Source organism: Nomascus leucogenys, chromosome 4 (genome assembly GCF_006542625.1).
Source record: "Nomascus leucogenys isolate Asia chromosome 4, Asia_NLE_v1, whole genome shotgun sequence".
NCBI lineage: Eukaryota > Metazoa > Chordata > Mammalia > Primates > Hylobatidae > Nomascus > Nomascus leucogenys.
The window spans coordinates 107,527,601-107,541,061 of record NC_044384.1 but is presented as its reverse complement, the minus strand read 5'-3'; the positions used below and the strand labels follow the sequence as shown (position 1 = coordinate 107,541,061).

General features: G+C 42.3%; 1 long non-coding RNA gene across 1 annotated transcript in view; it reads left to right on the top strand.

Annotated features, from left to right (window-relative positions):
- The first annotated feature begins 219 nt into the window (after positions 1–219).
- The window catches only part of LOC115834803, a 112,182-nt gene continuing 98,940 nt past the window's right edge, over positions 220–13,461 (top strand). The window contains exons 1-2 of the long non-coding RNA XR_004029772.1: positions 220–391; positions 4,462–4,516. This is a non-coding gene — a long non-coding RNA (uncharacterized LOC115834803). The remainder of the gene's footprint in view (positions 392–4,461; positions 4,517–13,461) is intronic.

The following is a 13,461-nucleotide window of genomic DNA, read 5'->3' as shown; positions in this document are numbered from 1 at the left end:
CGTGTCCCCCCTCCCCCGCCACTGCGGCGGGAGTTCCAATCAGAGCGCGCCAGGGGGCTCCTCCCGGGCAGGAACCACCCGGCTCGGCGGCGGAGGGTGGGCCGCCGTCACCTGACCGCCCGCCCCCGCCCCCCGCGAGTAAGGGGCGGTGGTAGCGTCTGCTCGGTTACAAATGGCCCCTCCCGCCCGGCTCGCCCGCTCGCTCGGGCTCGGCGCGGACCCGCCTGGGCGTGCTCCTCCCGCCGGCTCCAGGCGTCCCACCGCCCTGCCCGGCGCCAGCCCGCGGTCCCAGCCACTCCTGAGGGCGCGCCGGGCACCTAGCGCGTAGGCTTGCCCACGGAGGTCGCCACGAAGTCTGGACCGCCGAGGCGTGTGGCTCGTCTACCGGCAGGTGAGCGTGCACCGCGGGCGTGGGATGCTGTGGGGACAGTGCGGGGGACGTGTGGGGTCCTCGGATGCGAACGCGAATCCGTGCGATGCGCAGGTCAAGTTTGCAGAGAGAGTCCGAGGTGTCTGTCTCCTTGGCCTCCTCTTGATGCTCCCGCGGGTTGGGGGCTCGGACCAAAGCTTCGATTTGGGGGAAGGGCTTCAGTACATTCTTGCCTTGAGATACTTGACAAAGGTTGAAAAGACACATCAGGTGGGAGCTTGTAGCTGCTGCTGATGGGGTGAGACAGGTGCAGTCGAGTGTGCATGGATATGTGTTTGGCTCCTGGGTAAGGGTCAGCTCGAGATGGGGAGAAGCCTCTGCGACGGGTCATTCTGTCCCCAAGAGCCACTTAGATTCCGGAGAGTGAAATCGAGCGGCTCTGAGGGGGTCACCAGGTGTTATGGCAGCAAACCAGTGACCCCCAGTATTTCTGATATGACCCTGTAGTAGCAGGAGTGTAGATGGTTCAGTACAGAGTGTGTGAGGTTTTAAGGCACCCAGAAAAGATTCCTTTTACCTTATAACTTCTTGACAAAAATTAGTATTAAAAGTGCTGAATCATGCAAAAAGATTAGGAAAATAATTTACTTAATGTTTTGGTAAAGTTTTCCAAAGCTAATAATATCTGCATTTTTGGACCAATGCCTTAAATTTAAGATGTAGGCACTAGGTATTTAAAATCATATTTTAAGACTGTGCCCTTGGCTTTATGACTATCGGTTGCTTTTCTTTCTTTATGATTAGTTGTATCCATTCATTACTTCTTACCACTTTCACTACCCTCAAAACAAAACCCCAGAAAAAAAACCCAAGACATGGAATTTTTATTTTTATTTTATTTATATATTTATTTTTAGTGTGTTCATGATTGTAAAGGGAATGGGGGTATCAGTCCTGGGAAATAAAAAAATCCTCCTCTGATGAATGCAGTGATGGCCAATTTGATCAATTTGATTTGTCATATGCCACTGAAGGGAATGTCAAGCTGATAACATGCAGACTGGAGAGAAAATGAAACAGGAGTTGCCCATTGAGGAAGACATAAGCCCTAATCTGATTGCACTCAGTGAAGGGGCTGGAGGGTAGTCCTTCCACACTGGAACCTGAGTCCTTGGTGGAGGTGCAGTTTTTGATGCAAGTTCTGAGGTCAGACACCATGTAACATAAAGATGAATTTTTTAAAAAAATCAGAGTCAGGATTAGTAAAACGGGTGTGTCCAGCGACAGCCTTTGCCCATTTACTCTTGGCTGCACTGTCTGAAATGCTCAGTGGCCTGCTGACTCATAAGGGAACAAACAAGCATGGCTTAGCAAGATTGGATTTTACTTGTAGACTCTAAAGAACTGTACTTGTTAAAAAAAAAAAAAAAAAAACGATTTTTGAAAAAGCATCATCGGAGACATCCATAATAGAGAAGCTAGTCTCTCTTTCTCACATCTCTTCTTCCAGGAGGTTTCTCCCTGATTCCTTGACTTGTCACCTTTATTTCAATACCTGTCATCCATGCTTGTGCAAAGCATATTTGGTTTGACACAAAGGTTTTAATCTGAATCTTAACATGAGAAACAGTGGGACTTTTAGCAACATGATTATTTCAAAGGTATTTTTGAAGGATACTGAAAAACTGGAATATGAACGATTAATTGAGTTTTCTTTACAGCACAGACTCCCTTAACATTGCATGCAAGACCAGGGAGCCCCACCCTGTTTCTGAGCATCTGCATGAAAGACCAGGAAAGGAATTCGACAATTGCAGTGGTGCAGGGAGAGGCAGCTTCTAGGCTTGTGCATTACCTTTATTTAAATAATTACTAACAATTTTGGAGGGTAGGCTTTAATCCATAGGCAGGTCTTGAAAAGCACAGTGTTATTTCTTTTCACCTGTCAGCTTGTTAAAATGTCCATTTAACTTTGAGAGGTTGATTTTGATAGAAAAGGGATACAGATCGAGAGCTTCCAAATTTTAAGATCCTAGGGCTAAAAGGCATGATTGATTGGAAGGACACATATTAAAGCATACAGTGAAGCCAAAAAGAGTTATTTTTGCTTTGATATTCTTAATAAATTTTTTTTATAAAACTAAGTTTTTTAGAAAGAGGGGGGCTCCTTTTTAGGCAGTGCATGGAATAAATCAGCTTGTCCGGTAGACCAGCACCTGACATCTCAGTTTGTAACAGAGATGCATAATTGGAGCAAGAAACAGATGAATGAGCTTACCTTTTAGTGCTTGGTCCTTCAAACAGAACCCAGTCATTTCACATCAGATTAGAGGAAGGCCATTTCTACAACAAGACAAGGAGATTTCAAATCTTGTTTCAAATCTATGAGAAAGAAAATGTTTTGAGCTGCTCTGAAGCAAGAGGCATTATAAATTTACAGTTCATTATTATAGTTATGCTTATCCGCATCGTCTACTGCAGATAGCGGGTCTGACCAAGAAGAAAAGAGATACAAAGACTTTTTTTCTTTCCTTTTTTTAAGACAAAATTTTCAAAAGGATCCCTACTTGGTTACCTTCCATTTTTTAAGGTAAATATATCATTTACAGAAGAGAAAATGATACGTTTTCCCTTGATGGCTAGAGTGAATTAATGCATTTTCAGACCTGAATGTCGTGACCAGTTAGCAGTATCTCAACAGTTCTTCCAGTCTAACGTGATACTCTAGGTGAAAATCGCAGGTTCTGTTCTGAACTCATAATCTTAAGCTGCTGAAACTACCTTCTGCTTTTTTCCTGTTTTTTTTTTCTTATATTATCTTTCCCCTCTTTTAAATCCACAAACTACACCTACAAATCCTAGCACCTAGAAGGCTTTAAGAGTCACCAGGAACACACAATCAGGTAAATTGTCTGTGATTGCGGGTCATTCTAAAATCAAAATAGATTTCAGCGGCGGCTTCAAGAATCAAATTGGTCGGACGTCTCTGGTGCTTTGCTCAGATGCCGGCACCCTAGCAGCCTGCTTTCAAAGAGGGTCTTTTCCTAAGATATGCAGTGATTATTCTGTGGAAATTAGCTCTACCCACTTGCACAGTTAATTGCAGTATGAGAAGGTTCCAGAACAGTACCTCCTTGAGTTCCACGGTAAATATGCATACATCATTGTGTGACGAGCATTCCAGAACACCCACCTCCCAGCGAAGTAAATGTGCTGGCTGAATAAACACCTGGGCTGCTTTAGCCCACAAATGGCAACAAGTCTCATGTTTTACCACAAATGTACACTAAGCCTTTTTGGGACACTGCAGAGCCTTGTAGCATGGAAAGGGGCAACTGATGTCTGATTTCTTGTAGAGTTGGCCTCCAAGAATCTCTCTTTTTCCATTTGAGGATGTCAGGTTATGAGTTGCGAGGAATTTGAAGAAAATTGTTTGCTCATCCGCTTATTACAGGGAATTGTAGAGTTAGTAATATCTTTGGCGTTAAGTATTTAAAAATTAATGATATTTTTGGGTGTGTGAGTGTTGGATTGAGGCAATAGAGCGTATCCTTTAGAAAAACCATTTGGAAATTGCTGCTCCTTTAAAATTACGTGACATTAAACGCTTGTACATGCATCTCTGCAAAATTCAAGAAATGTGCTTTGGTGTGCGCATTGTGCCACATACACATGCATCCTACACAAGCTGGAATTGCTATTTAAAACTGTTAAACTCTTCATTTTGAGGAGACTTAACTTGGGTAGTGGGGAGGGTTTTTATTTGTTTCTTTCTTGGTAGAAGTGGGCTCTGAATCTGTTGTGCTTAGGTATCTTAGTAGGTAGGACCATCAAGAAAAAACAGTGAATGAATAGTTCTTATAAGTAGATAAAGTACATTTTTTTTTCAGTGTGTCATCGTTTAGGTTGCTAATTTAAAAGTATTTCAGCTCTGGATTTTAGAACTAAAAATATCATGAGAAATAGTTTTCGTTCAGATGTAGCTCAAGATGCATCTCTCCCTTGTTCAAATTACTATGTATCCTCTTTGCTTCTCATGGAATTTGGAAACTATCCCAATTGCTAATGATCTAAACATTTTGGTCTTACAGGTGTTCTTTTGATCACAATGGATAGTGACTCTTCTGCCTGAGAGTGGTTCAAAATGTAAGTTCAGTAAACTAAATAATTAAATATTAGTAATTCTGAACATCTGTGCAGAGCAGTTCCTCCTATTTTTCATTCCTTCTGCCTAAGGACTCTAGCTTCATAAATAAGAATCTAGAAGGAAGTGCTACACCCTTGAGTAGGGGCTGGGGGGAGCCTAACCTAGATGAACGTTTATTCACTACCCAGCAGTGTAACTTTATATGACTGCAATCACAGCCATTGATTCCTGCGCACCCCCACTGCCCCCATGTTATTTTCATGGTAATAGAATACGAAACTTTGGTGCTTGGGTAATGCTGAATTGACACTTCCCCAGATGTCATACGTTTCTGTGTGGCTCTGCCTGTTCTAATCTTCTCTTGGTTCAAGCAGATGGCTTCTGATATGTAGAAACATCCAGGCCCAGAAACAGAGGTTTTTGTTTTGTTTTATTTTTTTTTGTTTTTGGGGTGGGAGGTGGCCAGATGAAATCCTGTGGCTACTGTCAAGCTACCTTTCTTACCGAATGTACATTAATCAAAATGCTATAACCCAGCTGACGACGTTTATGCTGTTAGGATCTGGTACACATAAATTATAAAATGGAAAGTGTTAAAGTGTACGGGAAGCCATTGCTGTTTCACACAGAGTTTTAATGGTGAGGGATTTTACAGATTTCCCAGGGCTGGATCCACCTTTTCCATTTCAAGGATATCAAGTACTTCCAAGTATGGCTGTTTACAGAGTGAACTCTCAGTCTCTGAAAGGAACCTAGTGCTGATTTGGACCCCTCCCTACCTCTTTAGAAATCTCAACATGTGATTTCAGATATTTTTGAGAACTTCTTAGGCATCCAATAGATTTCATCAGTGGTCAGGCTATAGAAAGCTGATTTTTATTAGGAAAAATATCTCCTACCTTCTCTTATCCCTTGTTTTTCTGCCTTCCTGTCTGTGCTCCCTTTCCGAAAACATAGATTTTCATGTAATTCGGTTCACTAAATATCACTTCCATTTTTGCTTCTCTGCAGAGTTTATTGCTAGAGCTGCTGATAGACTTTCAGCGCAAATAGTATATTGATCACTTGAAATCTCATTTGAGCTTGACTGAATATACATAATGGGGTGTCAATCGGGGAAAAATTCATAATAAATGGCAGGTGACTTATATTCATGAGAAAAAAAAGTCTTGGGCAGCACACAAAATACCATGTTTACTGTAGCATGACAGACTGATTTTGCTCGTCTCCGTCATATTCATCTGGTAGGTGTTTAGTAGCAAAGGCAAGGTTAGAATACCAAGATCCTGGAAACATTTTTTGTTTATTTGGGAAGCATTTTTGTACACTCTATACAGTATAAGCATCTTCTAGAACTGCAGCCAGCAGGAAAGATCTTTTCTACCTGAGAAATTCAGAAATTGCAAACAAATCTGTTTAAGTTGGTGTGTATTTAAAATCAGCTACTGATTTATGCAGTCCATATTTTTTAAATTTTTACCATGTGTGTATCAGTGCATACACTCACTGTATGCAAATATCATTTTCAGTGTGTATATGGGAGAGCACAGTATATTTAGAGGAAAGTCTGCTTTACATAAATTATTTTTAAGAACAACTGAGCAGAGGAGTAGCCATGCGTTAGGAAAGCCAAATCTTTTTTTCTTTTTTTAAGTTTCCCATTGAATGATAAGGAATTTCTCTTTTAAAGTTTTATATGTAATTCTTTAAAATCAATTTTCCTGATAGAGCAGTCATTATGATGGTAGATATGTCTGGGAAAGTGATATTTTGGGTTACTTTATACAGCTGACTTGATAGCTGACTTCGTTGTGGCTGATTGTTTGGAAACATGGGGGTATCTATCATATTAGCTATAACCCTGCTTCATGCCAGTACAGTGTGGGGTACATCATGTTTTTCCAGTCTGCTAGGTGGGGTGCAACTCACCTTTCATCAGGAATTCATCTCCTGTAAATGAATGAAATCAACTGGCTCTTTGCTAACAGGGTTCTAATTTTCTTTTTTTTATAGTGAAAAAAATTAATAATAATCGTACCCTGGACAAACGTCTCCTTCAGTCCTTGTGCAATATCTCAAGATTTTAAAAAGTGTTTTATGTTAGAGTTTTCACTTTTTTAGCCTCAGGTCAAATATGATAGCCAGAGGAATCTGCTTACCACAGAGAGTATGCAAAATAGGACAAGTGACATTATTAAGATATAAAAGACATGACATCAAGCCCTGATCATACATACTGTTTTTCCATAGCAAGATTTTTTGCCGTTTTCATCTATTTTACTAAAATGCTTCCAATTTGCTTTTTAAGGTTTTTGATTAGCAGTAAGAGAGAATGTAAATATGCTGAGAAATGGGATTATCTGAGAACTAACCAGTTGCAGAGGTTTAACAATATGTAATTACACGAGTGCTACGTATTTTAGTAATATCTTCTAGAAGTAAAATCTTATATCCATATATTTCCTTATATACGTACCAATAGTTCTGTACCAATTAGAAACTATTTGTAGTATGTGGCTTTTTGCACGAAGAGGCAATCAAATTTGATAGCTTAAGCTTGGGAAATTATGCTTTTGAGATTTAAGCAGAAGCTAGGTGATACAAGAACTTTAAACTCAGGAATTAGCTGTTTGAATATGCTTCATTAATTTTAACCTACAGAGAAATGTATGTCTGCAAATGTTAAAACTGGGACTTACTGGATGTCACCAATAAATGGGAAAGATTAAATCCCAGGGAAAAGAAAATTGGAAAGAAAAAAATTTCCAGAGAAATTTGAATCTGAAAACTGCATTTATAGGCCTTGCTGTTGTCTTAAATTTTGAATAGTTTTACTAATTTATTTTGATTAACTGAAAGGAGAAAGAATAATACGAACTAAGAAGTTACATGAACTATTTTCTGTTGAAAAGATATTAACATCTTTTGGAAATACCATATCCAGCTTGGTAATATAAATACTCAGTTTTAATAGATTGCCTTCTCACCAGTCCTTAACATCTTACAGTGAGAATTTTTTTTTTTCCTGGAGACAGAGTCTCGTTCTGTCGCCCCGGCTGGAGTTCAGCGGTGTGATCTTGGCTCACTGCAACCTCCGCCTCCTGGGTTCAAGCAATTCTCGTGCCTCAGCCTCCTGAGTAGCTGGGACTACAGGCATGTGCCACCAGGCCAGCTAATTTTTGTATTTTTAGTAGAGATGGGGTTTTGCCATGTTGATCAGGCTGGGCTCGAACTTCTGGCCTTGAACTCCTGGCCTAAGGCGATCCACTCGCCTTGGCTGGGATTACAGGCATGAGCCACTATATCCAGCCCTTACAGTGAGAATATTTAAAGACAAATAGAACAAGTTAAAGTACATATCTTTTATATATATCTTATCAGTAGAATTAAAAACAACATCCATATACTCGCCAGGTTCTTGGTAAGACTTGTAAATCACTTAAAAAATACTAAGCATAAATTTGGAAAATAGAGTTGAATTTTATAGCTATTTCACAGAAATGGACATTATATTAAATAATTCCTAGGGTTTGATTTTTATATATGCCAAAGCAAGACTAGGAAATGACCGAAACTCCTGTATTTTTGGGTTTTTTGCAACTGCTGTCATTTTCAGAAACCAAAGAGTCAGAGCTCTCTTCCACTAGATGCGGCGTATTTAAAGTTATGTTCATTTAATACAAGCACAGCAGTGGAACTACTTTTTCTTCCAACAGTGATTTAAATAAGAACTAGGCGATGCCACGGATTAAGGATAATAGGCTTTTAAAAAATTGTGTTGTTTTTCACTTTAATGAAAAACATCTGGGTAAAGAAAAATTGCAATGAACTAATTCAGTTATTAGCAAAGTAGTAATTTGGTATATATTACTTTTAATAGTTTAGATTTATATTTAATATAAAGTTTATATTCAGGTTTAATTGCTTGCTAAGACAAAATCAACAAGATGATTTGCTTACGCCCTGTTATATTAAGTTAGTTTCACTAAGGGAAATATTATAACTCAGAAAAAACCTTTAGTGCACCTCCATGTGCCTTTTAAGAATGTATATCCTCTAAAAGAGGAGAATAACTTAGGGGTCATGGCCAGCCAGGTAACTTATTAGATTATGTTTATTGATTATATTAATATGCATATTACGCATATACATATATAAGTATAACATACTTATTCCAAGTATATTGTAATGTTATATTTAATTGTACTTAAATGTATATGCCATTTCAAATGAGCCTAAACCATTCTTGTTTCACTAGAAAACCAATACTTAGATTTGATCTCATGCCCTATGACATTAAAGAAGACAGGCTTGACTATTTCCCCTGCTTAGTTTTTGTCTGACATACATGCTGTGGCAAAAGTTATTTTCTTAATGATAGGCAGATCCGCCATGATTGTGTAGGAATTTGGTGGAAAAGTAATGGGTGGTAGTTTTTTGTTGGTTTTGGTTTTGGGGTGTGCATGTGAGTACATTTGAAGGAGTGAAATTCTAATTTTTAAAAATCAGAAAATCCAGTGGAAACAGTTGATCCTACTTTCCAGTTCAATTTCTTTCTCCACCTTGCTGTGGTTCTGGCCCCCTTCAGATTGTGCTTTGGTCACACTGACATGTGACAACTGGACATGCAAACCCAGTGTCTGATGGACCTGATTTTGTTTCATCCAAGCAGAGGGAGTGCCCATGCTATGAATTCTGTCCCTGAGGATTTGAATAGCCAGTGTTATTTTCCATTAAGGTAGCTACACTCTCTTCATAATTACCGTTTTGTTGATATGCTCTTGTTATACCACTGCAGACACTTGTGCTTTTTCACAAGTTCTTCAAAATCATTTCTCTCTTATTAAAAACAAAAGATTGCAGAATTCAAAATAAGCCTTAAAAATATGAAACCTACTACAGAGCCATATTGTCAGACTCTCTCACTCTAATATAACCCCTGGAAATAATTTTTGGGAGCATGAAGTTTAAGCTCAGCAGAAGCTCTAGCTACATCATGAAGGCTCTAGCCTTCATTAAACCCCTTAGGGAGATGTTCCTTAGCCCAGTATTTATAGAGCTGGGATGTTGGGCTGCTGTTTCTTTTTCTTTGGAGATATTAGTAAATGCAGGAAAATCTGTTATATTCAAGCAGCTCCTTTCTTTTTTCTTTCTTTTTTCTTTCTTTTTCTTTCTTTTCTTCTTTCTTTCTGTCTGTTTTTTTTTGTCTTTTTCTTCTTCCTCTTCCTCCTCTTTCTTCCTCCTCCTCCTCCTCCTCCTTCTTCACTTCTTTTCTTTTCTTTTTTTTTTTTTGGTAATAGTCCAGGGATGCCACTAATGGTGGCCACAATTACTAAATATTCTTAATTTTTCTAGATCTAAACATGAGGCTGACAAGGTTCCTTATAGAGCCTGTATCTTGAACAGCATTGTCCAGTGGAGTTTTTTGCACAATGGAATTTTCTTTACCTTCTGCAGTGAAGAAAACATTCTATATCTCTTCTCTCCAATGAGTGCCACTAGCCATTTTTAGCTGCTGAGCACTTGACATGTGGCCAGTGTGACTGAGAAACTGAATTTCTTTATCTTATTTAATTTTAATTAAAATTTAAACTTAAAAAGTCATGCATATCCAGTGGCTCTACTGTGTTGGATAGGGTAGCCTTAGAAAATCATGAAAATGAGTCACTTTGCTGTGAAGTCCTCTTTGTGGACTGTGTAAGCCATGGCAGCACATACTCCAGAAACTGGAGACTGGTCAGTGCTGACCATGGTGTGCTCTCTACCTGGTGGGCACTGCACAGCTGCCCTGCAAATCATGGTGGTTCTTGTTGGATTTTTGCATTTACATTTTTTTTTTTTTGAGACGGAGTCTTGCCCTGTCACCCAGGCTGGAGTGCAATGGCACGATCTCAGCTCGCTGCAACCTCCGCCTCCTGGGTTCAAGCGATTCTCTTGCCTCAGCCTCCTGAGTAGCTGGAACTACAGGTGCACGCCACCACACCCGGCTAATTTTTGTATTTTTAGTAGAGACGGGGTTTTACCGTGTTGGCCAGGATGGTCTCGATCTCTTGACCTCGTGATCCACCCGCCTCGGCCTCCCAAAGCACTGGGATTACAGGCATGAGCCACCATGCCCAGCCACATTTTAAAATAGAATTGAATCCTCCTAGTCTGGACACAGTGCAATTGTGCAAGCACAATTGTTGCTGCTCTCAGACTCAGTCCCCAGTTGGACAGTCTCAGTTGTCCCAGAGCCTCTCCAGGTCTTGACTAGTTTGTCTGGCTTTGAGGGCACATCCAAAGTGCTTGTAGAGTTCTGGCTTTGGGAGAAGGGGTTTAGAGACAAAAGTCTGGATTCGCCCTTCCAGAGAAGTACCCACTACTGTTTTATCTTCTCTTTGTCACCACGTACCTTGGTGTTGCACACAGTAAAACTTTGCCATCTGACTTGCATTTTGACCCCTGTGTTTGAAAGAAATTTATCTTGAGTGTGTTTAAAAAGCAAGTACTACTAACCTCAGTCGAGCAAGACCAGTTAAGAAGTTGTGACAATTCATTTACCCACAGACATAGATCTCTCACTCAAACTAGGTAAATCTTTCCTCATAAATTATAGTGAGTCTTCTAACTTCAAACTGACCAGGAAGCTTTCAGAGCCCGTTGAGGAACACAAGAGTCCCCAGGTGAGTGGACTTACTCATGGGGGAGCATTTTTTCTGCTCGCACCATTGTAGGACCTTAAAAATGGGTGTGTGGGGAGGAGAAGACAGTGAAGGATGCTTTGCAGCTGTGACCATTCCCTTTTCCTGCCCAGGGTGACCCCATGCTACTTGACGCACACAGGAGCCTGAGACCTGTGTGGGGAGAGACAGACACTGAACTAGGAGACTGAGGGGGGTAAGGCAGGTCACTGTCCTCCAGAGGCCCACAGCCTACGCCCCACCATTTTCCCCCTAGAACCAGGATCCTCCAAACTAGTCATGCGTCAGAATCACCCAGGAGATACTTTAGGAAAAAAAAAAAAAAGTATTATTAAACAAATTCCTGTCCCTACCTCCATTTGTAGAATTAAAACATTAACATTTCTCTCAGTCCTCTGAAATCTGTCTTTATGGTTATGATGATCTTTGGGCTTTTCCAGCATGCTGATGTCAGGGTACCACCCCAGACTGACTCAGTCTCAGGGAAGGACCTAAACACTGGTGGATGTTGAAGTCCCCTAGGTATCATTTTTCTTTGATTTTTTTTGTTTCTTGTTTTTTGAGACAGGGTCTCGCCCTGTCACCTGGGCTGCAATATAGTTGTGCGATCACAGATCACTGTAGCCTTGACCTCCCAGGCTCAGGCGACCCTCCCTCACCCTCCCAAGTAGCTGGGACTACAGGCATGTGTCAACATGCCTGGCTGATTTTTTAATATTTTATAGAAATGGGGACCCACTATGTTGCCCAGGCTGGTCTCGAACTTCTGGGCTCAAGTGATCCTCCCTCCTTGGCCTCCCAAAGTGTTGGGATTACAGGTATGAGCCACCATGCCCCGCCCCGCCAGGTACTTCTGATGCAGCCTGCATCCGGCTGTATCGACAGAGGGGTTTTAGGGTATGCAATGAGCGTTAGGCTGGGATGTCCACTGCCCCACCCTCCTCACTTGTACGCATTTGCCGTGTAACTGCTATGCATCAGGCCCTCCTGGCATGGTGCTGTTTCAGTCCCTAGCTGGTCCTATGCTTCTTCCTTGCCTCCTTTGCAGCCTCACCACTTCTGCTCTGCCCCCTGGGCAAATGACCCTGAGGCCTGTGTCCAGCAGTGACCCCTCCAGATCCAGCTCTGCAGTTCCCACTGGGCATTTCCGTCAGCACGGGTGAACCTGAGTCATTCCCCCTGCCATGCTTCTCCCTGCTAGTTGGGGTACAAATCTCAGTGTTCCTCTGCTGTTCTTCCTCCCACAGTCCAGTTTGGTCCTGAGTCCTGCCACCTCCACCCCCGTGGTCCCCTGCAATGCCTGGCTTCTCTGGTCACTCTGATGCTGGCCTCATTCAGGCCTGCACCGTCTCATACATGGGCTGTTTCACAATGCTCTCAGTTGGCTTCTGCCTCCTCAGATTGTGTCTTTGTCCAGTCATCCTTCCCAAGCTGCTGAAGCATAGGTTGGCTCACAGAACGTGTGCCACTGAAAACGTGGGAGGGCTTCTTCGCGAAGACAGGGCAGTGCACATCTCCCCCACCTGCCCACACCTGCCTTCCCAGCCTCCACGTCGTCCTGCCACACTGGGCCTGCTCGCTGGCCCCTCTGCGCCCTGTATCCTGGGCTTCACCGACCGTGTGGTCTGACTGCCCATCTGCCTTCCTCCTGTGGTTTGCTGATCTGTCTCTCCCTTCAGTTCTGGTTTATAGGTCACCCTACAAGCTTCCTCTAATGGCTTTGGCCAAACCTCTCATTCCCCAGGCGTCCCCACCTTCTGCACCTCTAGTCTTTGGCCCTCTTTTCTCATCTTTCCTGGCTCATGTGCGCGTGCTCACAGGGACAGCTCCCACTCCAATTCCCCTGCAGGCCGGAATCACAGTCGGCCCCTCCCCTGTGCAGGCCTTTGCACAGGTTCTCTGGGCACCACATGCTCTCGCAGAGGCCGCCTGTGGCATGTTTTTTGGGTGCTCCTGACCAGATGCCCTGGACAGTGCCAGAGGCCTTTGGATTTTCTGAGTGTGAGTGGGTGGAGCCTTCCTCTCGGGCCCCCAGCCTACTTCTGCTGCTCCTCTCACTGGCCCTGCCCAATACCCACACACGTGCACATGCACACACATGCACACATGCATTGTCCTCCCCGGTGAGCTCTGTCCTTCCTGCTGTCACCTCTTCCCTCCCTCACCCACACCTGCATTCTCATAGCAGCCTCCCAGTGCTTTGGTGATACTTTTGGAAAACAATTTCCTCCTCCACTTCCTTCTTCTATGGGGGAATGATA